Source organism: Giraffa tippelskirchi, chromosome 6 (assembly GCF_054371585.1).
Source record: "Giraffa tippelskirchi isolate mGirTip1 chromosome 6, T2T-mGirTip1v1.2.pri, whole genome shotgun sequence".
Lineage (NCBI taxonomy): Eukaryota > Metazoa > Chordata > Mammalia > Artiodactyla > Giraffidae > Giraffa > Giraffa tippelskirchi.
In genome coordinates this window covers 139,558,968-139,586,451 of record NC_137280.1, presented here as the reverse complement: position 1 = coordinate 139,586,451, position 27,484 = coordinate 139,558,968, and the positions used below count along the sequence as shown (strand labels likewise).

The 27,484-nt window shown below is 37.8% G+C and overlaps 1 protein-coding gene across 6 annotated transcripts in view; it reads right to left on the bottom strand.

Annotated features, from left to right (window-relative positions):
- LOC145510507 (uncharacterized) overlaps positions 1–27,484 on the bottom strand; it is a 546,282-nt gene that overhangs the window by 316,867 nt on the left and 201,931 nt on the right. Inside the window, exon 2 of one of the 6 annotated variants that reach the window (XR_014057065.1) lies at positions 13,879–13,990. The exons of the other annotated variants lie outside the window; for them this stretch is intronic. The gene's annotated coding sequence lies outside the window, so the exon portion shown is untranslated. The remainder of the gene's footprint in view (positions 1–13,878; positions 13,991–27,484) is intronic. 6 annotated transcript variants of the gene reach the window in all.

Here is a 27,484-nt window from a genome sequence, read left to right as displayed (position 1 = left end):
ACACTAGAGCCTAGGCTTTAAGTTAAATAATAAAAACTCTGTGTTATATTCTCCCACATGGTAGAATGAGTTAACCAATATTTGAGATAAAACAATGTCTACAACAGATTCAGTTTTTTAAAGTTGTAAAACAGTACACAGAGTGTGATTCTATTTGAGTAAAAAAACAAAAAAATATGTGCATACAGATAAATGCACAGCATATGCCTAGATATCATCTTGTAAGCCATCCACACTCTTGACAGTTGTTTGTAGGAAAGTAATTTGCCTAAATGGGGTAGGCACATTTACTTTTTATTTCACCCAAAACTGTACAGCTTTGGATTTGTTTGTGTTTTGATTTGGTTTCACCTTTATTTACAATAAGAATATGTTCCTCTTGTGATTAAAGGAAACAAATTACAGAGCTATTACACAGTTAGAGGAAAGTAACAGGCTGATAAAGAGTCTGGAGCCCATGAGAAATGAATAACCACCAAAAGAAATGGAGACATTCAGCCTAGAGAAGACCAAGGCAAAACACATTAACTGTCTCCAAATTCCTACAGAGCTGTTGTTCTGCAAAAGGGAGCAGGCTGCCCTCTGCAGGGGGTTCTTTCCCTCCTTTGAGCTTTTCAACAGCCAGTGTTACACCCTTAGAAGTACAGATTTCTGCAACATAGAGTCCCTAAGATTATGTTCCAAATGGTGTCTGGGTGATATGGTGTGGGTCCATAATCTGCTTTAACTTTCTGAAGAATTCAGTGACCCCCAAATAAAGGAGGATCAGTTGGGACTGAATGGCTACTTATCATTACTAACATAAGGGGAATCATACACTTTAAAATTTCTATATCAAATATTAAAAATTAGAAAAAACTGCAGTTCTGTATTTGTTTGTTTCTCCGCCATGCAAATTATTTACTTTTCAAAATTAAGTATTACAGTTCACTGAGGGCAAAAACCATGTCTCGTATGACTATATTTTCCTCTATATCAAGCATAGCTTCTTGTACAAAGAAGGTGCTTAATAAATGTTGAAAAAGGATATTGAGGAATACATGAGAAAATTCTTGTGGCAAATTCTTCCCTTTTCATTGTTTGATATAGTGATTATATCAGTAAAGTAGAATTTCATATAGGAATTGTTGGTGACACAATGATGATGATGATAACTAATGTGTTATTAAGCACTGTGTGTCAAGCACTTTGTTAAGCATTGTATCTGTAATAGCATGAGTAATTCTTACAGCAACTACTTTAAAAATGAGGCTTAGATTAATTAAATAACTTATTAAGGTTATATAGGTAATAAGTGATTCAAATCAGCTCTAGCATGTGAGGTCTTAACTTCTACAGAAAATTCTACTGAGCAAGTACAGTCACCTGGATTCTGGTCTTTTTTTTTGGCCATGCCATGTAACTTGTGATATCTTAGTTCCCCAACCAGGGATCAAACCTGCACCCTCGGTATTAAAAGCATGGAGTCTTAACCACTGGACCACCAGGGAATTCCTTGGACTCTGGTCTTAACTCTGTCATAGTGGTGTCAAAAATTTAGGCAAGGTGCTTCTCTGTCCTTTATTTTTCAAATCTGTTATGTGGGAAACAGTATACTAAGAAAAATCTGGAAGGTAACAGCATGATAATAAAGAGCATGTACTGGGCTTATTCATTATGAGCAAACTTTTACACTTCTGAACATAATTATAATACTCTTTTTAAAATTAGTGTCTGCTAATGGGGTTATTTTTGTTTATTGACTTGTGTATGCTCATATGTTTTTATTTATATCTAGTAATTTTGGAGTATCCTGGATGTTGTACATGACACTTTGTGTTTGGATTCTGTTATACTCCTCTGTATAGGCATGTTTGTTGTTGTTGTCATTTTCTTATTTTAGCACACATTTAAATTTATGTAAAATACAAATTCTGCCTCCACTGCAGTGGACATCAACTGAAATCTCAGTTCTTTTACCTTTCACATTTGTATAGTTCAGAGGTCATTTAGAGATTTGGGCAGTTTATATGAAAAATTAAGGGCTCCCCTTTATGGTACTCTCCTTTATAGAATTTTCTCCTTCTCCAGCTTCTCAAGTAGCCCCAAATTCTTTCTTCCAACTCCTAATGCCAGTAAGATTGCAGTTTTTAGCTCACATAGCAGTTAAAAAGTATAAGTAAACAGGAAACTCACCCAGTGTCATTCCCTTCTTTCAAATATCAACTCCCCTCCAATATCTGTCTGCTTTATGTCACTCTCCAGTGTTTTCATTATATATTTATACAATTCTATATAGAAACATATTATATGCACATCTCCATAACTTATAATAATTGGTGGGAGGGTGATCAAATGGGAACCAGTTCACCTACAGTATGGAATTTGAGGTCAGGCAGACTTGAGTCCTCACCCTGACTCTCCCTTAGACAAAAGAATTCTAGCCACTGGGTTGATAATGGATTACAAGTGATTTCTCAGCCCTTATGACCTATTACCTTCATCACAGTTTATTCCAAAGTACAATATTTTCATTTTCTAAATAAGCTGGAACATAAGCTTGAGAAGCACTGTCTCAGACAAAGGTATTTCACCTCTTATAGTCTTTTTCCATCAGTCAAACGGGCCAATGATGACATCTCAAAGAGTTATAACAATTAAATAAGATAATATAGGTAATGTGTGAGACACTGAACATAGAGGCATTTAGGAAAAAAATCATTATATTATTATTGCTGAAAAAAATTAATGCAAATGTAGCTATAATTTTTATTGACTTAATATCAGCAATAATTAATGGCAATATAACTGTGATAGTAGTCCCCCAAATTACATGAGAATATTCATAGCTTCTCCTCCCTCCACCTTGTAAGGATAATGCACCTGCTAGCTGAGTTTCCAGTACTTGACTCCTCCTGAAGTTGTAACAGCAATAAGAATTAAAGTAACATTCCTGTGTGCTAAGTCCCTTCAGTCATGTCCGGCTCTTATGACCCCCGGACTGTAGTCACAAGGCTCCTCTGTCTCCAGGAATCTCTATTCAATTTTCTTATCTCTATTCGATATCTCAAATCAATATTCTTGCCTAGGAATCTCCAGGCAAGAATACCGGAGAATCCCATGGATGCCATGCCCTCCTCCGGGTGATCTTCCTGACCCAGAGATCAAACCTCCACCTCTTATCTCCTTCATTGGCAGGAGGGTTCTTTACCACAAGCACCACCTAGGAAGCCCAACGTAACATTAATTTTTTTGAAATGCTATATCAGGTAATGTTCTAGATGGTTTATGTGCATGAACTTATTTAATCTTAAAATGAATCCAATAATGCAAATATTATTACATGTTCTTATGAAAGAGAAAACTAAGACTCAGCTTGGTAAAATCATTTGCCCAAGATTAGACACCCAGGAAGGGCTGGAGCCAAGGTCTGAGACCAGGTAATCTGCTACCAAGGTCAGCTTTCTCAACAACTCTGATTTGGACAAAGGTTTGATGCGTGCATGCTCAGTAGCTCAGTTTTGTCTGATTCTTTGTGACCCCATGGACTGAAGCCCTCCAGGCTCCTCTATCCATGGAATTACCCAGGAAAGAATATTGGACTGGATTGCCATTTCCTTCTCCAGGGGATCTTCCCAACACCAGGGAGGGAACCCTGCGTCTCTGTGTCTCCTACTTTGGTAGGTGGATTCTTTTACCACTGCACCACCTGGAAAGACAAAGGCTCAATAGATTTACACTAAAAGAGGCAGGAGGCAAGGGGCACTGCTTGATGGGGGAAAAAAAAAAAACTGGATCCACAAATAAAAGAAAAAAAGTCCAAAAAGAAATGAACTTTGGAGAAAGATCTTCGGAGAAAATATAGAGCATGTAAAATGAAATATTTGGGGAGGAGGGGATTTGGGGAAGAGGAGACTAAAGATATATTTCTTCAGATACACTTGTTACATAACTTGTTTTGTATTCCTTCTAGGCAATTTCAAGACCTGAGATAAAGATGCAAGTTGCTTTTTAAATTCTTTATGGTTTAGGGGCATGGAATATTTTTATTTCTGCTAAAAATGTGACATCATATTGACTTTCTTTTGTTCTCAAACAATGCAGCTTCTGCTGGGTAATAATGGTGATCCAGACTATAAGACTGATAGTGAGGGTCATGAGGTCTAGTGATTAAGAGAAGAATAGGATTTGACATTTAAATTCCAACTTTGACTCTTACCAGTTGGGCCCTCAGACAAATTATTTAAACTCTCAGTGTGACAGCTGTCTCATCTGTGAAATGTGAATAAAGTATCTACTTCACAGGTATATTGGTAGTGAGAAATGGAGTATTTTCTACCATATCATTAAACAAGGATGTCACAGTCAACAGCCCCATTCCAGCCCTCCAATATGAGCTCCTGAGCCCTAAGGACACTCAGGAAGGAGAAGAAAACCTGTGATCTGATAGCCATCAGGACTATAGTTGATCCCTACAATGAACCCCACAGGAGCTCAGGATGTGAAAAAAACATATCCTGATACTGGCCCAGGATAGCTGAGTTGCATATGAAAGGCATGATTACAGTGACCCCAGACTCTTGAATCTTCCCAAACATAGAAAAATGCTAAATTCCTTAACTTGGGATATCAGTTTTTCTTTAATTAACAATAATCCTTTGATGTTCAGACTATCTGCCCTTTGTTGCAAAACTTCTGGCTCCTCCCCTCGTTTCCTTGGTGCAATTTTTTCAGGGTCACTTGAGATGCTGTCCTGGGCTTGAAGTCCTAAAAGTTCCCATCGAATAAGACCTACCTCTCAACTTTAAGGCTGTGAACATTTTTTAAGTCAACAGTAGGACTAGATGAGAAACTATATGAATATGTAAAGTACCTGATATAATGCCCAGTATTGTAGGGAATCAAAAACTGTTAGCTCAATTTCCTTCTCCTTTCTCTTCTTTCTCCAACTCTTGAATCAAAGCACTTCCTGTCAGGAATAACTACTACTTTATGAGAAAAACCACTGACAACTACTACCTTATGAGAAAAATCATTGCCATAGTATCAGCAGTTTGGTTAGTGGCCTAATTAAATAAAGTTATTAAACTCATGTTTATTTCAAATAGACCATATGATAGGCTAATAGAGGAGAAGAAAAATGTAGAGTGACTAATGACGTCCCAGGAACAGCCAGCCTATTGCCTCATATACAGTCATATGTTTGCATGCTTAGTTCCTCAGTCATGTCCAACTCTTTGCGACCCCATAGACTGCAGCCCACAAGGCTCCCCTATCCATGGGATTTTCCAGGAAAGAATACTGGAGTGGGTTACCATTTCCTGCTCAAGGAGATCTTCCTGACCCAGGGATGGAACCAATATCTCTTGCATCTCCTGCACTGGCAGGCAGATTCTTTTACCACTGCACCACCTGGGAAGCCTACATGTTTGTTTACTCATCTATAATTTGTTTACTTTACCTATTTGGAGTCTCAGACTCAGAAGGGGCTGTCAGATGAGAAATTCAATCTGAAGTGATTCCCTAAACACACTTATTCTGGGGCAGATCCTGGTTTATTTCAGGCTGACAGCTGGCACCTGTGGCCTGTATTGAAATATACTCTCTGACACTGATAGAAAGAGACAGGTGGCAGGACTGCCACCAAATGCCACATTTGATCGATAAAGTGACCTAAGTATCACAGGCACCAGGAATGTTATTAGCAATCACTGCTTCCCCTGCAGAAAGCACCTACAGGCCAAGAAGGAACAGAGAATGTAGCCCTTGAGTGGCTGGCTGTATATCCAGATGTATGTACCTGTGTGTGAGGGAAGACACTATATTTAAAGAAAGAGCACTGGACCAACATGGACTAAAGGAAAGCTGGGTTCAAATCCTGACTTGGCTCTTAATATGCTACAGGGCCAAGGGTAACTTATAAATTTGTGAACCTCCGCTAGCATCCTTCTCATTTCCTGCCTCTGTTCTCAGCACTTATATGCTACTTCTTCAGGCAATCCGTCTTGGGTCACCCCCATTCCCACACAAATTTCATTCTCCTTGTAATCAACTCAACACCCTGCACTGTGTTCATATCACATTTGTAATGAGATAAGTGTTGGTTGCTTATCGACTTACTGTCAATCTTCCACACTAAACTGTAAGCTCCATGAGGACAGAGACTGAATCTTTATTACCAAAGCTTATCCCCAGTGCCTTACACAGTCATCTTGCCCAAGTCTGCTCACCTCAGCATAGAAGCCACCAAAACATCACATATTGACTGCTCCAGACTCCTCCAAATCCTTGCTCTAAAACCACTTGCTTTCTGGTCTTTTTCTCTCTTCTCTTCTTTTAGAGATCCAGGCTCTTCTCCATCAAGTATCCCTCTGTCTCTTTTTGTGCAAATCGGTTTAACCTCTTGGCTTCCTTGGTTCTGTTTCTTAACTTGCCAAATTGTAACCATATCCCAGAGATGCTGTGAGTTCAGTTCAAGATCACCGCAATAAAGCAAATATTGCAATAAAGCAAGTCACACAAAGTTTTCGGTTTCCTAGCGCATGTAAAAGTAGACATGGCACCTGAATACATTACGCTGTAGTCTATTAAGTGTGCAAAAGCATTGTGTCTTTAAAAAATTATGTACTTACAGTAATTGAATACTTTACTGCTGAAAAATTCTAACCATCATCTGAGCCTTTAGCAAGTCAAGACCATAGATCACAGATGACCATAACAAACATAATAAAAAAAAGCCTGTGTTACTGCAATCATTACCAAGTTGTGATACAGAGCCACAAAGTTAGAAAATGGCATACTTGTTAGATGGAGGATTGCCACATATCTTCAATCTGTAAAAAAGCTTTTTGCAAATTGCTTTTTACAATTTGCGTTTTTTACAAATTACTTTTTATAATTTTTTTTTTTTTTTACAAAGCAAAACACAAAATCCAAAGCACAGTGAAACAAGATATGTCTGTATAGCTTCTGAGTAGACTTTGTAAGACATTATCTGGAGTCAAACTTCAGCTCCAGCACTTCCTAGAGGTATATGACCTTGGGCACGGTGTTAGACACATTGACCCTGTCTCTAATTCTAGCACTAAGTTAGTTTGGACTTGCCGTTTCCCTGCCTGGGGTGGTCTCCAACTGACTCTTTCCTGGTTGCCTCCTTCCTGAAGGTTCAAGTCAAACAGGACTCCTGAGAAAACTTTTCCTGAGCCCAAATCCACCACTCTCTACTTCATTATTCTTTTAAGTTTCTTTCATAGCATTTATCTCTGGCTGATACCATCTAGTTTATTTACTTGTTTAGTATCAGTCTTTTCCCACAACAATGAAGATCATAAGGTCAATCATCTCTATCTCCTTAAACACAACAGCCCAGTACCAAACACAACTTCTGGCAAAGACTGGCTTCTCAACAAATATATTTTGAATAGATGAATTAAATATCTAACTATTTCATAAGTAAATGAGTGAATAAACAAAAGTCACTAATGTATGGTAAAGTCTAAATATCCAAAAACATGTAAAAATGCCTTGTGTCATCCAGTATTCTCAGCTGCAAGCAACAGAAAACAATTCTGGTTGATTAAAGCACAAAAAGAATTTGATCAAACAGTATTAGTTAACTCAAAAACTTACTAGAAAAATTCAAAACCTGCTAGGGGCTTAGGCGGAGAAGGCAATGGCACCCCACTCCAGTACTCTTGCCTGAAAAATTCCATGGACAGAGGAGCCTGGTAGGCTACAGTCCATGGGGTCGCGAAGAGTCGGATGCAACTGAGCGACTTCACTTTCACTTTTCACTTTCATGCATTGGAGAAGGAAATGGTAACCCACTCCAGTGTTCTTGCCTGGAGAATCCCAGGGGTGGGGGAGCCTGGTGGGCTGCCATCTATGGGGTCGCACAGAGTCAGACACGACTGAAGCAACTTAGCAGCAGCAGGGGCTTAGGACCAAGTATATTACCCCAAATCAAGTCACAGAATGATATGAGGACATCATTGCTACTACTGTTCTCAAGCGTTAGACATGGCAGCTGGCATAATGACTATGTCAAATGCTTAGAGACAGTAGCAGCAGTGAACATTAGTAGCTTAAGAACCTTATCAAGAACGCTGCCCCTCCAACTGTTGGTTGAACACCAAGATTCACCAAGTAATTAGTTCAAAGCCAGGGCTGAGGCAGACACAACCAGTTGGCAGACTGTAAGCCAGATGCCCATCGTATTGGAAGAATGTGAGGGAAAGCAAGTAACCAACATTTTCAGCTTCTATAAATAGGGAAAAGGCTGTGATGTCCACCTTGAATCACAGAGTGAAGAGTTCTCCAAACATGGGGATAAGGATCAGATACTGAACAGTCAAAAATAATGACAAATTTCAAGTATAGTGCTCAATAAATATTAACCACAAAACAATCCAATTACCAAGCTTCTCTCTTAGAAACAACTGACAGTCAATTTTGTGAAAAGGGAAAATACAAATAAAAACTGCTGCTTAACTCTTTAAAGCTGTATCAAGTTGGAAGCACACATTTTACATTTTCATGAGTTACTCAGTTTATCAACTAGCTGGATATTAAACGTGTTTGAGTATTGATTTGAGGGAACTTTTGTCCTGCATAATTCAGTGCTACCAAAAAAAACAGGTTAGACATGCTCACCAACACAGCTCTGGGGATGTGAGTTTGCTGCCAAATAAGCCAGGTCATTTTCATGGCTTGCTGCTCATCAAGAAAGACAAATCTTCAACTGCTTTTCCAAAACGCAAAAGTCAAATACTTTTCACTGAGGCAACTACTGACTTCCTGTGTCTCTGCACTGTGCAACATTCTCTAACATTCTCTAATCCTCTGAGTCAGTGATTTGGTTTGTACACACCCAATTTCATCTAACGAACACTGGCTAGGACTTCAGAATCAAGATACCATCTACTCTCACCCAAACTTGTATGATCAAAGTCACACTCAACCAAATTTGAATCTTCACAGGTGTCATAGAAGTCAGGGGAAAAAAAAGAGAGAGAGAGAGAGAGGAGAGATGATATCCCCCAATGGAATTCCAGCTGAGCTATCTCAAATCCTAAAAAATCACACTGTGAAAGTGCTGCACTCAATATGCCAGCAAATTTAGAAAACTCAGCAGTGGTCATAGGACTGGAAAAGGTCAGTTTTCATTCCAATCCCAAAGAAAGGCAATGCCAAAGGATGTTCAAACTATCACACAATTGTACTCATCTCACAGGCTAGCAAAGTAATGCTCAAAATTCTCCAAGAAATTCCAAATGTTCAAGGTGGATTTAGAAAAGGCAGAGGAACCAGAGATCAAATTGTCAATATCTGTTGGATCATCGAGAAAGCAAGAGAGTTCCAGAAAAACATCTACTTATGTTTCATTGACTACACTAAAGCATTTGACTGTGTGGATCACAACAAACTGCAGGGAATTCTTAAAGAGATGGGAATACCAGACCACCTTCCCTGCCTTCTGAGAAATCTGTATGTAGATCAAGAAGCAACAGTTAGAACTGGACATGAAACAATGGACTGGTTCCAAATTGGGAGAGGAGTACGTCACGGCTGTATGTTGTCACCCTGTTTATTTAACTTAAATGCAGAGTACATCATGCGAAATGCAGGGCTGGATGAAGCACAAGCTGGAATCATGATTGCAAGGAGAAATATCAATAACCTGAGATATGCAGATGGCATCACCCTTATGGCAGAAAGACAAGAGGAACGAAAGAGCCTCTTGATGAAAGTGAAGAGGACAGTGAAAAAAGCTGGCTTAAAACTCAACATTCAAAAAATGAAGATCATGGCATCCAGTCCCATCACTTCATAGCAAATAGATGGGGAAACAATGGAAACAGTAAGAGACTTTATTTTCTTGGGCTCTAAAATCACTGCAGATGACTGCAGCCATGAAATTAAAACTTTCCTTGGAAGAAAAGCTATGACCAACCTAGATAGCATATAAAAAAGCAAAGTCATTACTTTGCCAACACAGGTTCATATAGTCAAAGCTATGGTTTCTCTAGTACTTGTGTATGGATATGAGAGTTGGACCATAAAGAAAGCTGAGTGCCAAAGAACTGATGCTTTTGAACTATGGTGTTGTACAAGATGCTTGAAAAACCCCTGGATTGCAAGAAGATCAAACCAGTCAATCCTAAAGGAAATCAACCCTGAATATTCACTGGAAGGACTGATGTTGAAGCTGAAACTCCAATACTTTGGCCACCTGATGCAAAGAACTGACTCATTAGAAAAGACCCTGATGCTGGGAAAGATTGAAGGCAGGAGGAGAAGGGGATGACAGAGACAGAGGATGAGATGGTTCGATGGTATCACCAACTCAATGGACATGAGTCTGAGCAAGCTTTGGGAGTTGGTGATGGACAGGGAAGCCTGGCGTGCTGCAGTACATGGCGTAGCAAGAAGTCAGACACAACTGAGCAACTGAACTGAACTGAATGATACTGTCATAAGTTCCTGGTGCCTAGATCATGGTTTCACTCAAATCCCTAGTTTTTTTGAGCTTGGTTCTTAGCTTTTCCTTATTTCTGTGAGATTTTCAAACAGAAAAACAAATAACAAATAGATACGGTCACGTTATTTCACTTTCAAACAATGAACTTTATTGTGTATGTGTACTGAGAACATTTAAGATCTATTCTCTTAGTAACTTTCAAGTGTACAATACATTTTGCTTAATGACAGTCATCTTACTGAACACTTGTTCCCTAGAATGTATGCCTCTTATAAAGGAAAGGCTGCACTCTCTTTGACTCATTTCTCATGTTTCTTACATCCACTCCCAAGTCCCTGACAACCACTAATCTGCTCTCTGTATCTATGAATTTAGCTTTTTTAGATTGCATATATAAGTGAGATCATACAGTAGCTGTCTTTCTCTGTATGACTTATTTCACACAGCATAATGCCATAAGGTTCATCATGTTGTTGCAACATGGCAGAACTTCACTATTTTTATGGCTAAATAATATTTTACTGCAAACATATACTACATTTTTTATCCTTGCATCTTTGATCTTGTTCCTGATCTCAGAGGAAAAGCTTTCAGACTTTTACCTTTGAGTATGATGTGAACTGTGGGCTTGTCATATATGGCCTTTATTATGTAGAATTACGTTCTTTCTACATCCAATTTGTTGAGTTTTCAATCATGAAAGGATACTAATTTTTAAGAAAAAACATGTATTCTGTGTATAATGTGTCTATCATTATAGTCATATGGTAGTTCTATTTTATTCTATTAATGTGGTGTATCACTTACTGAGTCACAGATGCTGAACAATCCATGGGGATATATTAATATTTCATTTTATCATGGTGTATGATCCTTTTAATGTGCTACTAAATTTATTTTGCTAGTATTTTGTTGGAAATTTTTGTGTCTATGTTCATCAGTGATATTGGTCTAGATTTTTTTTCCTTAGAGTGTCCTTATCTGACTTTGATATCAGGCTAATGCTAGCCTCACAAAATGAGTGTGAGAATATCACCTCTCTTAAATCTTTAGGAACAGTTTTATAAAGAGTGGCATTAATTCTATCAACATTTACTATTTAAATTTACCAAGGAAGCTGTCTGGTCCTCAGTCTTGTTGTTGTTGTTGTTGGGAGGTTTTTGTTGTTTTTTTTTGAGTTACTGATTCAACCTCCTTATACATTATTGGTCTGATCTTATTTTCTATTTCTTCATGATTCAGTCTTGGTAGATGAGATGACTATTTAACCATAAAAAGTTGCCCAATTTTTGGCACATAATTGTTCATAGTAGTCTCTTATGATAATCACCTTTGTATTTCTGTGATATAAGTTGTAATTTTTCATTTATAATTATATTTCTGTGAGCACTTTGTCCTTTCCAGAAGCTCACTCACAAGCTCTCAGGTTAACCCAGGAAAGAAATCACAGGTCAAGAAGGTCTCATTTGGCACTACACTCTGCCTCCTTGAAAGGAAGTGAAACTGCTACTCTGACTCTTCTCAGTGTGTCTATCTTGCATTGTTTTTGTTCCAACAGTGTGTTTGAACATCTCCACTGGACACCCCGACTTCCCCAAAGCCATTCTAATCTATGAATAATTGTCAGAATTGTGGATTTGGAGGGGAGGATGGTAGAAAACTCCTATTCCACCATTTTGCTGACGTCACTCCCACAATGAGCTTTAAATGACACGGTCTCCTCTAGAAATAACTTGAAGATGGTTGATAGAATAATATTAATGGTCAAAGTTTAATTAAATATGCAAAACACAGGCTCTGGGGAAAACGCCTTATTGGCATCATATCATTTTAACCTTCTCAAAACCTTCAAGACAGGTAATCACTTTTTAATCCATTTTGCAGCTGAGAAAGTTGCAGCGTAGAATGGTTAACTGCCCACCCAGGATGCACTCATGGAAATGGCATAGCTGTCAATTCTATCTTAAGCCAAAACCCATACACTTGACCACTTTGCATAAGATTGTAAGAATGGGATTCATTCATTCACTCATTCATTCATGTAATAATTATTTACCAGACATTTATAGTATGCTAGCTTCTGTTCTAGAAATGGGGAAAGATAAATAATTCTCTGTTTGTGAACTTACATTTCAATGGTGGAGATAAACAACAATAGTAGAAACCAAATAAATAAGCATTATACTTTCAGATAATAAATATAAAGCAGGAAACTGAAGAAGGCTAAGGAAATACAGTGAAATAGGGGTGGTATTGATATTTGGTAAGAGTCAGAAACCATATAGGCATTTGAGACAGGCATAAATGTTGAGTGTTATCATCTCAACCCTGAATTTTCAACTGGAAGGACTGATGTTGCAGCTGAAGCTCCAATACTTTGGCTACCTGATGTGAAGAGCCAACTCACTGGAAAAGATACAAATGTTGGGAAAAGATTGAAAGCAAAAGGAGGAGAGAGCAGCAGAGAATGAGATGGTTAGATGCATCACCAACTCAATGGACATGAATTTGAGCAAACTCCAGAAGAGAGTAAAGGACAGGGAACCCTGGCGTGCTCCAGTCCATGGGGTCAAAAAGAGCTGGACATGACTTAGCAACCGAACAACAAACAACACCATCCCTCGGATAGGGGTGAGTCTATTGTGTCTGAGCCACAAGAAGACATGTGTGGCTAGAGCAAAGTGAGAGGGCATACAAGTAGAGAGTAGTCAGGCTGATAGGCAGGGCCAGATGATAGGGAAACTTTGGAGTCTGGCTTTCACTTGTAGTCCTATAAGTGGTTTATCCTTAGAATGAGATTCAATAAGCCTTCCTGGACGGTTCCCTTATTTATAAAATAAGAATGTACGAGATGTAGGAGCAGGAGACCTGAAAAGTCCTTTCTAGCCTTGACATTCTGTAGTGAGACAGAGAAAATGATGAATGACAAGGAAAAGGTAAAACTGAATAATGAATCCAGTCACTGAGGGTGGTCACCTTGAATGTCTCCATCTTTCTGCATATGAGTTAATGTGAGCCTTTATAAATAAAGCTACTCTTTTCAAATATTGTAGGTTCATCTGATAACCATGTTAGTTTCATGATTCATTAACTAAAAGGAGATAAGCCAAATGCCCCTGACATTCAAATCAAGGAAATTAAAAACATTTGGAAAATCAATGCAAAACTCTACCACTCTGGTGAAATATTTTGATCTGATGAAGGTTCAATGTGAGACAGTTATTGAATACCTCTATTGAATTGAATTCTTCCAGGAAAAAATAGCTCCTAGGAGTGACTGTTTTGGGTCTAAGTCAAATTATCTTTGAATTAAAAAGAGTCAAAATAATCCATGAAATGTCCCATTCAGAATATAAAGCAAACCAAAATATATTTCTTGTGACTATTCCTAGTGATACAAACTTTGCTGAGGAAAATACCTTTGGATTTTGTATACACACGAATAATGCCAAGAGCCAGGCTAGCTTCCCAGGGTGTCCAAGTTCCAGAAAATTTATTCATTCCTTCAAGAAACTTACACTCTGGAGAAACCTACAGTCAGGAAATAATTAAATGTATGAATTAAAAGCATGAAAAGGTGCTACAATGAAATAGTATTGTATCAGAGGTGTAAATGATAGGCTGATAGAGCCATTGCACTAATGTCAAGTTGGAGAGGAAGCTAATGGCATAATCACAGACAGTAAGCAACTAAAAGTAAATGTGAACCCAAGTTTCCTGATTCAGAAGCTATACATCATTTTGCCAAATGAAATGCTAAGAATAGCTAACATTTCCAGACTTTATTTAGTGCCAGAAATTTATTCAGTGCCAGAAAGCTAACAATACTTGCATATGCTTAATTAAGAGAATGCATTATTGAGCAGGATACCAAAAATCCCTGCTCAACAAAACTGGATCATTTTACTTTGTTTCTTCAACAACTCCAATGCAATTAAAAAAAAAAAAAAAAAAAGCCTACAATGTGTATGTCTCCTATAGAAACAATTGTATAAATAACGGTAAATGAAAATAACTACAAAGGATGCAGAATATTTCTGGTACATATGTAACTGAGTCTATTTAGATTAAAATATATTCACAGACAAGTATTTATTAATATAATGTTAAAGTAGAAAAAATAATCCATTAAGCAGCTGAAGCAATTTTGAACAAAGTAGTCATTTGAATGTTTTCTATTTCTATTTTCTTATAACCTCCCATGGAACTCAGCCTATAGAGCTTATAATAAGTTTTACCCATTGCAAATAACCAAAAAAAAAAAAAAAAAAAAGCTTTTTGCCCTTAAAAAGCTTTTATAAAGCTAAAAAGAATGATAAGACATTTGACTTTTTTCACACAGCACATGACTATTTAGTTTAGAAACATTCCCATCATCAGCATACAAAAAAAAAAAAAATCAACATGCAACCATTTGCAAATGTTAAGCTATTCTAATCATCAGGGAAAATGTGAGTACCTTGGTAACAATAAATGAGAAAGAGAAATTTTTTTTAAAAAGTAAAGTTAAAAAATAGAAAATAAACTAATTTAAAAAAAAAAGTAACTCTAGAATCAAAGCCTCAAAACAAGATTATAAAAGTTTTATCAAAAGATCTGATACAAATGTCAGACGTTTGATTATTATGATGGTTCTCATTGGAATGTGACCTTTCACCTCAAAATCATTCCAAGTAATGAGGGCAAGAATATCTTAGCCCTAAAGTTTTCAGTGACTCCCAACAGTCAGGCATGTGAGTTGTCCCTGAAACTAAAAAATGTGTGAGTGGGAATGGACTCACTCTTCAGATCATCTATCTCAGCTTCCTAAATCATGATATTTAGAAAGCATGTTCATTTTAGCCATTATAAGTGTAGAACAAAACATTATTAAAAATCTGTGAGCTAAAGTGAGACCACACTTACTAGATCTCTATAGATGCCTAAGCACCTAGTCTACCCCATTCTTGAGGATGATACTCATTGACCTATGGAAGGGAGCATTCAAAAAAACCCATTCATTCTTTTTCATGACTGAGTAGTATTCCATTATATATATATCCTTTATCTTCTTTATCCATTCATCTGTTGATAGACATTTAGTTTGTTTCCACGTTTTGGCTACTGTGAATCGTATTTCTATGAACACAGGGGTGCATGTATCTTTGTAAATCAACTATACTTCAATTTTTAAAAATTGGTACCATTTTTCTAGATTCCATATATGTGTGTGTGTGTTAATATATGATATTTGTATTTCTCTGACTTCCTTCACTCTGTATAACAAGCTCTAGGTTCACCCACACCACTACAAATGACCCAATTTCATTTCTTTGATATGGCTGAGTAGTATTCCATTGTATATATGTACCACATCTTCCTTATTCATTCATCTCTTGATGGTTGACTCCATGTTTTAGCTATTGTGAATAGTATTGCTATGAAAACAGGGGTGCATGTATCTTTTTATAAATCAACTATAGTTCAATTTTTAAAAATTTAAAACTTTTTATTGACCATCACACTCCAACCATATCACAGGACCTATTGTGTGCTTTGCTAACTAATGTCCTCTCTGTCCTCCAGCCACAGAAATAACACTTAGCCTTAGCAATATGCCTAAGAGGTTAAGCAAACTCCTCCCACTTCAGTTGTGGAAGTTGTTCAGCTCATTCATCTCAGATCTTCATGTCTCCTGCACATTCTCTAAGTTCTTAAGAGAGTTCTAGTTAAGACTAAGCCACCTGTCATCACTGTCTTGTGCAAAAGACTCTTCAAGTTGTATGAAGGGATTTGTAGGGATCAGACACTTGCTCCAAACCATGAGAAAAACAAAGACAAAAGGAGGAATGAAAGAATCTCTTATGTTCACAGGGCATAGGGATGACACATGTAACCATCTACTGTCAAAGGGAGAGTGTACACTGATGGGTATAAGCAAAATACTATCAGCACATAAAGAAAAGAACAGGATGGTCAATATAGAGGACTCTATAGAAGTTCTGCATAGAGAGGATCTTGAGTATTAAAGGACATAGATTTTTCTTGATGGAAAAGGAAGAGTAGCATATTCCGAAAGGGACTAAAAAAGTGAATACATATTCCCAGTGAATATGTGGAATGGAAATGGTACATAATCAGGTAGCATAGCAGACACATAAGCACTACTGGTTGCATGAATGATTATTAGGTAAAGGCTATGGAGCAGTGAGTGAGGGTAAATAACACCTAGAAAGAAGTTGAATATATGGAGAAAAGCTTTGAAGTCTGTGCTAAAAAGAGAAGATTGCATCTTGGAAGCAGTAAGGGTCACGAGAAGTTTTTCAGAGCGGAAGGATCCAGATCTATGTTTTAGGGGGGGAAATGTGGGAATGGGTAGGGCAGAAGAGATTAGTAAGGGAGATGATTTCAAGAGTTCAGCTACTTTGCATTAAGACTAAATGTGATGAGTAAATGAAACAGAAGCAAACAAGAGGGAGTGGTATTTGATAAGGAATTATGAGGTTAATTACAAAGTTTCTGTGAAAGGATATGGGAGATGCAGACAGGGAAAATAAAAATGTTCTCTTTTCTGAATCATTGGGCTCATACAAAAGCATTCACTGAGATGAGGAATGCCTGCTCTTCTATAGGAGACATTCTCTCATTCAAACTGAAAAGCAAATGCACAGGTACTTGAGGTGATCCCATGGGGAGAAAAATCAGGCCTGGCCTCATGGTACACATTGTCTTATAACCCAAACTTACATCAAGATTTCAAGTCTGAAAATAAATACATTCATACCGATTAAAAAGAGAAAAAAATTTAGTAATACCTGTCACAAACGTGGAATTAGATAAGAACTGGAAGGTCACTAGGGGATCAGAATTGGGAAAAGAAAAATGATTTTTCTGTTCATTTTATACCCTTCTGTACTGTTTGAAATTGTTATAATGAATTGAAATTATTAACTTTAAAAAAAAATTAAATAATAACTAAAAATCCATTCAAAGTTCAATAGACCCGAAAACCCAATCTCAAAAGGATTGAGAATATAAAGAGAATTCATGTACATTCATGTCCTAGAGGATGTTTGCTTCCTGTTGTTGCATAAAATACATTTAATGTATTTGTCCTGAAACTTGGTAGAAAATTTCATAGAGAAAATCCAATTTTTCGTTATTTTCTTTGCTTGTTATTGAATGTGAGACCCTGAAGACATTCATACTTTCTTTCATATGGGCTGTATTTTTTTTCTTTTCTTTAAAAGAATACAGACAAACCACATTTTGTTTTCTATAAATCAAGATCCAATTGATTGATACATAATGTCATCCAAACTTGATATCCTCCTGTGAAGAAGCAACTCAATTTCTGTATGTGTAATTCATTTAAAAAGCCATTACCACAAAGAACCCTTCCCTATAACTTCTATATTAAAGAGAGCCACCTAGGGAATGCTCCAGCAAAAAAAAAAAAAAAAATAGCTACATTCCTTCTTTTTTCCCCCAAGCTCCTCAATAGCAAGGGTCATGAAGTATTATTGGTGAGAGTACATATTATTCACAATTGTTTCCTTATGCTGATTTTACGGACATGAGATTTTATTCTGGAATACTGCAGACCTGACTTCTTTTTCCATGAGCATGTCATTTTTTACTTTTTAATTCACATGTATTTGTTCTGATTACAAAAATAATGTAAGTTCAAAGTAGAAAGTTCACAAAATACATTTACAGTGTGAAGAAAATTTAAAGTACTGAGGAAGGAAGGATGGAAAGGGGGGAGGGAGGGACAGATGAAGGGAGGGAAGAAATGAGGATGGAAGAAAGAAAGAAAAAGCAGCCTCTGATACTCAGAGGCTGACCTACCACTCACTGCTGGCCATGTTGTTTTCCAGTTGAATATGAACTATCATACAAAATACCAACCCCAGACAAGATCAGTCTAAGACCATGATAAAATGAGACTAATCAAGGCTACTTCACAATTTTGTCTCAGCACAGATGAGTACAAAGTCACTGTGCCTCCCACAAAATATCAAGCACTCCTTCTTTCATTCAAAATGTATGCCTGCTACTTCTTTACCAATTACATCTCTATCCTCACTCATCTGCCCTCCCTACAGATAAGATTTATTAAGATGCTCAGTCACAGAACTTTCCCCACTTTCTGACAGCATTTTTGTTTCCTTATAATCTCCCACAAGTCATCCCAAAGCCCAAACTCTGTAATAATCTTTTCTAACACTGTCTTGCTAAGACACCCCATGATTCTCCATGATGTTTGTCCTCCTTGGCTGTGACTTGTTCAGGTACAGGTACAGTCTCAATGGTCTTTTACTGGCAACATTTGTAATGTTATCGCTGCAATATTCTGGTGTATTTCTTCTTTCTTTGCACTGTGACAGATAATAGCTAACAATAGTTAACACTTACTGCATACTTTACCATGCTCCAGTCACTGTTCTAAGTGCTTTACTTATATCACCTAACTTAATTCTCACCACGACCCTGTGCTTGTGTGTGTGCTAAGTCTCTTCAGTCGTGTCCGACTCTTTGCAACCCCATGGACTGTAGCCTGCCAAGCTCCTCTGTCCATGGCATTCTCTAGGCAAGAATACTGGAGTCGGTTGCCATGCCCTCCTCCAGGGGATCTTCCCAACACAGGGATCGAACCCACATCTCTTAAGTCTCCTGGATTAGTGGGCAGATTCTTTACCACTAGCACTACCTGGGAATTCCAGCCATTGTTCTGAATACTTTACTTACATTACCTAACTTAATTCTCATGAGAACCCTATGAAATAGATATTATTTCTGTTTGAAAGAAGAGAGACAGAAAAGCAAAAATAAATCAGTTACATGTTTTAAATCAAGGATTCTCCACTGTCACAATATTAACATTTTGGGCTGCATAATTTTTTGTTTTTGAGCGGAGTTGTCACGTGCATTACAGAACATTTGCAACGCACCTGACCTCTGTCTACTAGATGCCAGAAGCAGGTCCTTCTCTCCCCTAGCTCTACTAACAAAGTGTCTCCAGACATCACACATGTGTCCTGGAGACAAAATCACCCCTGGTTGAGAACCCCTGCTTTAAGTGATGGGGATCATACTGCATATAATTTCATTTCTAGGTTTTTTATTTAAAAATTTATTGTAAATATTTCCAAATATCAACTTGATTTTTAAAAACAAAACTTTAAAACCACAAATTTTAAAAGGTATAGAAATGTATACACTTTCATTTATTTAAACATTCCCTACCATGGACTATTTCCTTTGTTTTCCATTTTTTGTTATTGAAAATAATTCCCTATGTAATACCTTTGCACACAAATTATTTTCTATTTCTCTGACTTTTCTCCTTAGACTCATTTATTAGGAAAAGGAATTATGAGGCCTCAAGGTATTTTTATTTTCTTTTTTATTTTCTTCAGAAAAAAAGGTATACCCTTTACTTTCATTTTATGCACCAATGTATTCCACTAAAATAAACAAGATAAATATCTCTCTTCCCTGAACAATCTGAGTAAGCTTCATTACTACTCTTTTTGCTGAAATATGTGTTATCTCAATATGTGCTATATTCAGAGAGTGCCTAATTTGGAACAAGAAATCCAACATCCAGACTTAAGTAATCAGAGATAGCAAAATACAGAGTGAATGGGATTAAGTGGCTGGAAGATGAGGCCTAAGAGACTGTGACCAAGTTTATGAACAATATTTCATGCCAGATGCAATGGGTTGAATGGGGTCCCTTACAATTCATGTCTATCCAGAACATCGGAATGTAAACTTATTTGGAAATAGGATCCCTGTAGATATAACTAGTTCAGACAAGGTCTTTCTGGATGAGGGGTGGGCATAATCCAATGACTGGTATCCTTATAAGAAAACAGAAATTTGGACACAAAATGAAAATGACAATGAAAACACAGACACACACACAGAGAAGGTCACATGAAAACAAATGCAGAGACCAGAGTGATACTTCCAGAAGCTAAAGCTTGCTAAGGATTGTCAGCAACCACCAGAGGTTAGGAAGAAGGAAGGAAGGCTCCTGGCTCCTCCTCCAGAGCCCTCAGAGACAGCATGGCTTTGTTGACACCTTGATTTCAGACTTTTGGCCATCAGAACTGTGAGGGAATAAATTTCTTTTAAGCCACTTCAGTTTGTGGTACTTTGTTACAGCAGCTTGATGACACTTATACACACAGCACGAGGTTTGGCCTTCACTTTGTCAATGAAAAACCACTGAAGCAAGTTCAGTAGTAAATGGTTAGTAGCCTAAGGGAGGTCAGTAATCTGCAGGTGGTGGAGGGGGAACAAATGCTTATTTTATTGTCTAGAAAAGAATAATTACATATGTATGTGTGTATGTATGTGTTTATTACTCTCACTATAATTTTACAAAAAAAAATAATATTTTAGCACCAGTGTAAGGCTGGAAACAAATAAACTTAGACTATGATTTAAATTTAAATATAATTTTATAATTTCTTCACTTCTTCCCTTTGCTAAATACTAATAAAATTTAGTCAGGGGGACTTCCTTGGTGGGTCAGTGGTTAAGAATCCTTGCAATGCAGGGGACAAGAATCTGATCTCTGGTCAGGGAACTAAGATCCCATACATCACAGTGCAACTAAGACCTTGAGCCACAACAACAGAGTCCCTCTGGAGCTCATTTGTCACAACTAGAGAGAAACCATTGTGTCGCAAGGAAAGATCTCATGTACCACAACTAAGACCCAATGCAGCCAGAGAGAAAGAAAGAAGTATAAAAAAAAAAAAATGAGCCATGAATCAGCACAACTCTACCTATGGTTCATTAAACTCTGGCTAATTCTAGACTATTCACAAGTTTAACAATCTTCGAAGTCTTCCTTACAGAGAATCATTCCCACATACATAGGAAGGGACCCACAAAATACACCAGCATTTTACAAACCTTCTGGAAATCAAATGCACTCTCTTGTACCCTCTTGGTATTTTTACATGTTCAACTTATTTTAGTTCATTATAGAATAAATCATGAACAATGGGAACCCAAGAATTGAACTGGGGTCTCTTGCATTGCAGGCAGATTCTTTACCAACTGAGCTATTAGGGAAGCCCTAAAACAAATTCTGGAGATCCCAATTCAATTTGATCATTTAACCTAAAGAGATGCTCAGATACTCAGAAAGACTTAGGTCCAGCTACTCAACTAGCTATGGTTTTTCCAGTAGTCATGAGAGTTGGACCATAAAGAGAAAGCACCAAAGAACTGATACTTTTGAACTGTGGTGCTGGAGAAGACTCTTGAGAGTGTCTTGGAATGCAAGGAGATCAAACCAGTCAATCCTAAAGGAAATCAACCCTGAATATTATTGGAAGGACTGTTGCTAAAGCTGAAGCTGCCATACTTTGGCCACCTGATGCAAAGAGCCAATTCATTGAAAAAGATTCTGATGCTGGGAAAAGTCGAAAGTCAAAGGAGAAGGGGGCAGCAGAGGATGAGATGGTTAGATAGCATCTAATGACCCAATGGCCATGAATTTGAGCAAACTCCAGGAGACAGCGGAGGACAAAGGAGCCTGTCATGCTGCAGTCCAAGGGGTCTCAAAGAGTTGGAGACAAGCTAGCAACTCAACAACAAAAACGAACAATTCAACTAGTGCAGAGCATGGCTAGTACTGTTTAAAACCATATATTTTAACTCCAAACTTATGGTTCTTTCCTCCACTACTCTACTTTGTCTTTGTTGGTTTTCTGCCTGCTTCACATTTTTCATGTTTTATCTCCCCAACTCAGCATCCTTCTCTTGAAAGTCTAATACCACTTCTTGGGTATCTCCCCATAGGCCTTTTTCTGGCTAAGCACTCAGTACCTGGAAAAGAAGAAACATATAGAAAGGCTGACAATCAGATGTGATCCTGTTGCTCCAAGTATTAGCCCTTTCCTTCATCTTTCCAAAACTTTAGCTAAATCCAGTCCCTTCCTCTCATCCAAGGCTCTTCTGCTCTGTCAACAGTCTTGCGCATGTTTTATCTTTCTTTGTACATCATTGAATCATATGCCATAGCAAGATATGATTGGGTTAGATAAAATTGGTAAAGTTGTTCTGGGTCAGTTAAAACTATAATGTTTTTTGTCTATATCTAAAGGAAGACAATTTACAAGAAGAGCAAGAGAAAGAGATGCTATGGACTATGTGATAAAAGTTGAGGTATTTACTCTTTGTCTCACCAGCAAATATGTTCTTAATCATCTAACCTGTACTGCTTTTTCCCTGTCGTGTGATACACTGTAAAACACTTTAGCCAAGAGACTCAATTAATTAAATTTAAATGAGGCCCTTAATTTCTCTAAGACTCAGTTTCCACACCCATACATAGTGTGAGAATTCTAAATTTATCCTATTTTCCTAAAAAGTGTCTGTGAGTTATCGAATATCATAAAACTGTTCTATAACCTACAAGGTGTTACATAAAGAAAATAATGACCAGCTTACTAGTTAAAACAGGTAAATAACTCTCTGCTGGGGGAAAAAATAGTAAATTGCCAAAATAAAAGGCATTAAACAAATACTAAGTACTCCTGGTAAAGAACTATTGCTTGCATTAGCCAAATACGTTTGTCCAATTTCTGTGATGCTTTTTCTTGCTTCTCTAGAACTCTAATCAAAAAAGCAATGACATTCCTCAGTTTGGAGAGCCTGTCACATTAACATATCAATCCAGTGATGGCTTTTCCAAGGGCCTTATGTGGAAATATCCATTCACAAGGAGCCTATTATATAAATAGCATGAAATAAATAAATAAGAATGGCCATCTTTGTCATTTTTCAAGCTCTCTTTGCTGAAGTAAGGAATCAGTTTTTGTGGTTAAAGGTCTAACAACTTCTGATCTTAACCATTAGTACCAGACAAAGATTAGGGCTCCACTGATTTACTGCCAAAGCCCAGGGAGGTATTTCAGAGATTTGTCTTTAAACCTTTACACCTTGATAATGCATCCCATTAATATAATACATTTGAGTATATACTCCTTAATATATGCACTTCATGGTAAATTACACATGTACTATTATATCTGTATATTATGCACTTTAGAAAACATACAAAATGTTAAAAGGGTGAAATAAAAGTATACAAATACAAAGCTCTTATTGAAGAGCACTTGAATAGTTTTACTGACCTCCATGCAGTATGAGAACCCACATAAGACATTATCTTCTATCACATCAAGGAACTATACTACTAACAGTGGTGGGTATCACCTGATTGTGCTCTATCCTGTCCCAAATAATAACTATGTTTCATGCTGTATGCTTATGATAATAGCACTCATCAAGAGATCGATCTTTTCTCCACTGTACACATTTGTTCATTACCCACTGGAACACTGGGACATTGTCTGATGTCCATATTTCTCAGAGGGCATTGATTGAGCTGGAGCCTCTGGTGATTTATCATTTTCCAGATGAAACACTCAACATCACATGCCCTCCTTCTCTATAATTTACTTTTCTGTGGGGGCTGAAAATACTGCCATTTGGTTGAAAGTACTTGCATGCCTTTGCAGCAAAATATTTTTACTAGCAAGGGAGAGAAAAGAAACAAACCCAACATCTGGGACTGTAACCCAAAAGGCAATGCTGATAAATACCCACATACATATGAACTTTAGAAAGTACTTAACAAAGGTAATTTTGTAAACTATCAAATTCCTTGGCAACTTCATTTTTCCTTTAATTTTACATTCTGTTCTTTACTAAGCCATTTTAAATTATAACACAAAAGTAATGTTTTAAAATCATGAGCACCACATAAATGAATGCCGTTCAGGAGATAATCCATGCTTACCCTATTTCTGTGGGTATTCTCATTACACATAGAATATTGATCACCTAGGTGTAGGAACTTGAGAATAAAGAATGAGGACTCAAATGGGAGATTGAGATTCAGCCAAGTTCTTAGCAAGATGCTCAAGGGCCAACTGTGGGACTTTGGCAAGTCACTTAACTTCTATAAACCTCCTAGAATGCTATCAATTCAAGTACTGAGAACTGGGGACAATTCATGGCTACCAACAGTCTTCTTTCTAAGTCACACCTCAAACCCCTCATCTTGTGAATCCAGAGCATGAGATCTCAAAGGAGACCTAGCAATCATCAAACAACATATTAAAAATGAGGAAACAGAGGACCACAAAGTTTGACCACTTGCCAAACTCATAAAGCTAGTATTTTCAAACACCAGAAACGATGATTTTGACTTAAGGAGGAAAATTGTTTAACAAATAAATGAATTCTCCCTGAAAGTCTTCAATAAGTCAAGAACTGAACCTGTGTCCCAAGTACAAGTCCATGGCTCTTTGCACAGTATACATCTTTGTCACTAGTCCTTACACATACTAGGTGCTTAAAGCATTCTTGTTAAAATAAGCTGAAGTGTTCTAGCTGAAGGGCTACTTTGAAGCTATTATAGATTGCATTCTCACCCCTGCCTCTTTAAGCCTAGTGCATTTTCTAAGTATTTTCCAGTGGCTTCAGAGAAGGTTTATACACACGTGGATATTTTTCAGCTATGCCTCTGATAATAGGGAGTTTGAATCAAACTCCATCTGTTGCTATAACCAATGTTTATCGTGCAGTTCTTAAAAGGGCTGCTCTCTACGTGAGCTGTTTTCTTTCCAGCTTAAACAGCTAAAATACTCTGAGGCTTCCAACTCCATTTGTGGTTTGCATCTGACCCCCTCCTGCGTCTTCAGCCTCCTCATCTCACCTCCATCTCTTTTCAGATTCTTAGCTCACTATTCCCCAATCATCACTCACACATGCTCAAATCATTCCCTTACTAAAATCAAGTAAAACAAGGTGAAACATTTTCCATTTGGTGCTTTCCTTCTGCTACACCCCACCCTCCTTCCTTAAGGCACAAACTCCTTAATAAAGTTGTCTGCACACACTGTGTCACTTATTCTCAGTTTCTGCTCTTACCTTCACCTACTATAATCTGGCTTCTGCCTCCAGAACTCCAACAAAACTGCTTTCTCTCAAATGGTTGTTAAATCCACCTGGCATTTTCAAGGCCTTCCTGACACACTGCATTGTTTTGGGTTTTTTTCATCATCTTTTATTGAAGTATAGTTGATTTACCATGTTGTGTTTTCTGCTGTCAAAAAGTGACTCAGTTATACATATATTCTTTTTCACATTCTTTTCCATTTTGGTTTGTCATAGGATATTGAATATAGTTCCCTGTGCTATATACAGTAGGACCTTGTTGTTTATCCATTCTGTATATAAAAACTTAACATCTGCTAAATGCAACCTTCCAGTCCATCCCTCCCCCAAACCCCTCCCTTTAGGCAACCACCAGTCTGTTCTCTGTGTTGGTGATTCTGTTTCTGTTTCACAGATAGGTTGGTTTGCAACACTGCACACTGCTGATGTGCTTTTTTTACCCAGCTCCAATGACCAGTATTCCTTGAGTTTCCAATCTCCTTAGACACTCTTCATGTTTGGGGCTCCCTTATTTACCTTACTCCTTAAGTTCTGATATTGCCCAAGGTTCTGTTCTAATTCTTCTTTGTACACAGTGATCATACCCATGACTTCAATGATCTTCTACACAGTAGTGAATGACAAGTTCGCCTCTCTAAGCCAGGCTTATGGAGACTGCCTACCAGAAAGCTTCACTTATCAGAGTGGTGGATACTCCAGGGTTCCACCCAGATCCCTTCTTCAGAGCTGGCACAGCTATCCTACTCTCCTCCATCTACTTGCAATATCGGCTGCTAACGCCTCACAGCTATGTCCCTCACTGGCTGGACACTGGCCTTTTCTGAGAACTGTGCCATTCAAGTTCTCTTGTGCATTCAAGCTATGCCCTCTTCCGGAAGGCAGGCGCAAAAAAATGGTTCATGTAGGGATAGAAAGACCAACACCTCTTGCCTCCATGTTCAGTACCATGAAGTGGCATCCAGAGCTCCAGGTTGAACTGGCTAACTTCTCATTCTACACCTGCTTTTCCCTCTGTCCATTCTTCGTCTCATCACTTCTCTATAGGATTATCTGTAATGAGAACTCCCAATAAATCTTCTATGTTCAAACTCTCCATTTCAGAGTCTCCATCGCAAAGAACCATCAAATGAAAATTCATCACACCCCACTACAAATTTATACAAACTATTTTTCCTTATTTAAAACTTTACTCTTTAATAGAAACCATATCTAAAAAAAAAAGTCATATGAGGACTCAGGGGCAAAGGCAGAGATCTCCAAACAGCTACATTTTCCTTAACTTGTCAGGCTTGAGCAGAGTTTAAACCAGCCCGGCCCTTCCCAGGTCCCAGTCAATTCCATTGCAAATTGTCTGCACTTCATCCAAGGGCCTAATTCAAGCGTATTCACAGCTTCTGCCTCCTTTTTTTCCATCTGCTGCAAGATTTACCATCTCAGTATATGGCACCATCATGCACTCAGGTGATCAGGCCACATACTCAAGAATCATCCTTGACTTCTTCCCCGCATCTCAAGTACTCACCAAGTCATGTCAATCCCATATCCCCAATATCTTTCAGATTAATCTTTTTTTTTTTTCTCCATTTTTACTATAACTTCCTCATTTAAGGAAAACAGTTCCTTTCCAAGACTACTGCAGGGCATCCCAACCAGCAAGCCAGGGCTAGAAGTTGATCATCTCACCTCTGGGCTGGCTATATGGGGCCTGAGGTTGGCAGGACATTCTGTTACAGAAACTCATGTCCATGTGCCCATCACATAGTGAGGCCAAACAATACCAAAACGTCAGAATTTGGAGCAGAGACAGGTTTATTGAAGGCCATGCAAGGAGACAGGTGGCTCATGCCTTAAAAAAATCCAATTTTCCCCAAAAGCTTGAGGCAAAGCCCTTTTCTAGGAAAGGTGAGAGAGATGTGTGGTTAATTGTTGTGAACTTCTTGGTGTCAGATCCTTTGTTCTTGAGGGAAGGTCACAGTCAGCTAATCATGTTCCTATAAATCTTCACCAAACAAACGTTATTCTCTGTTCTGACAAGAAAGGGCAGTGTCA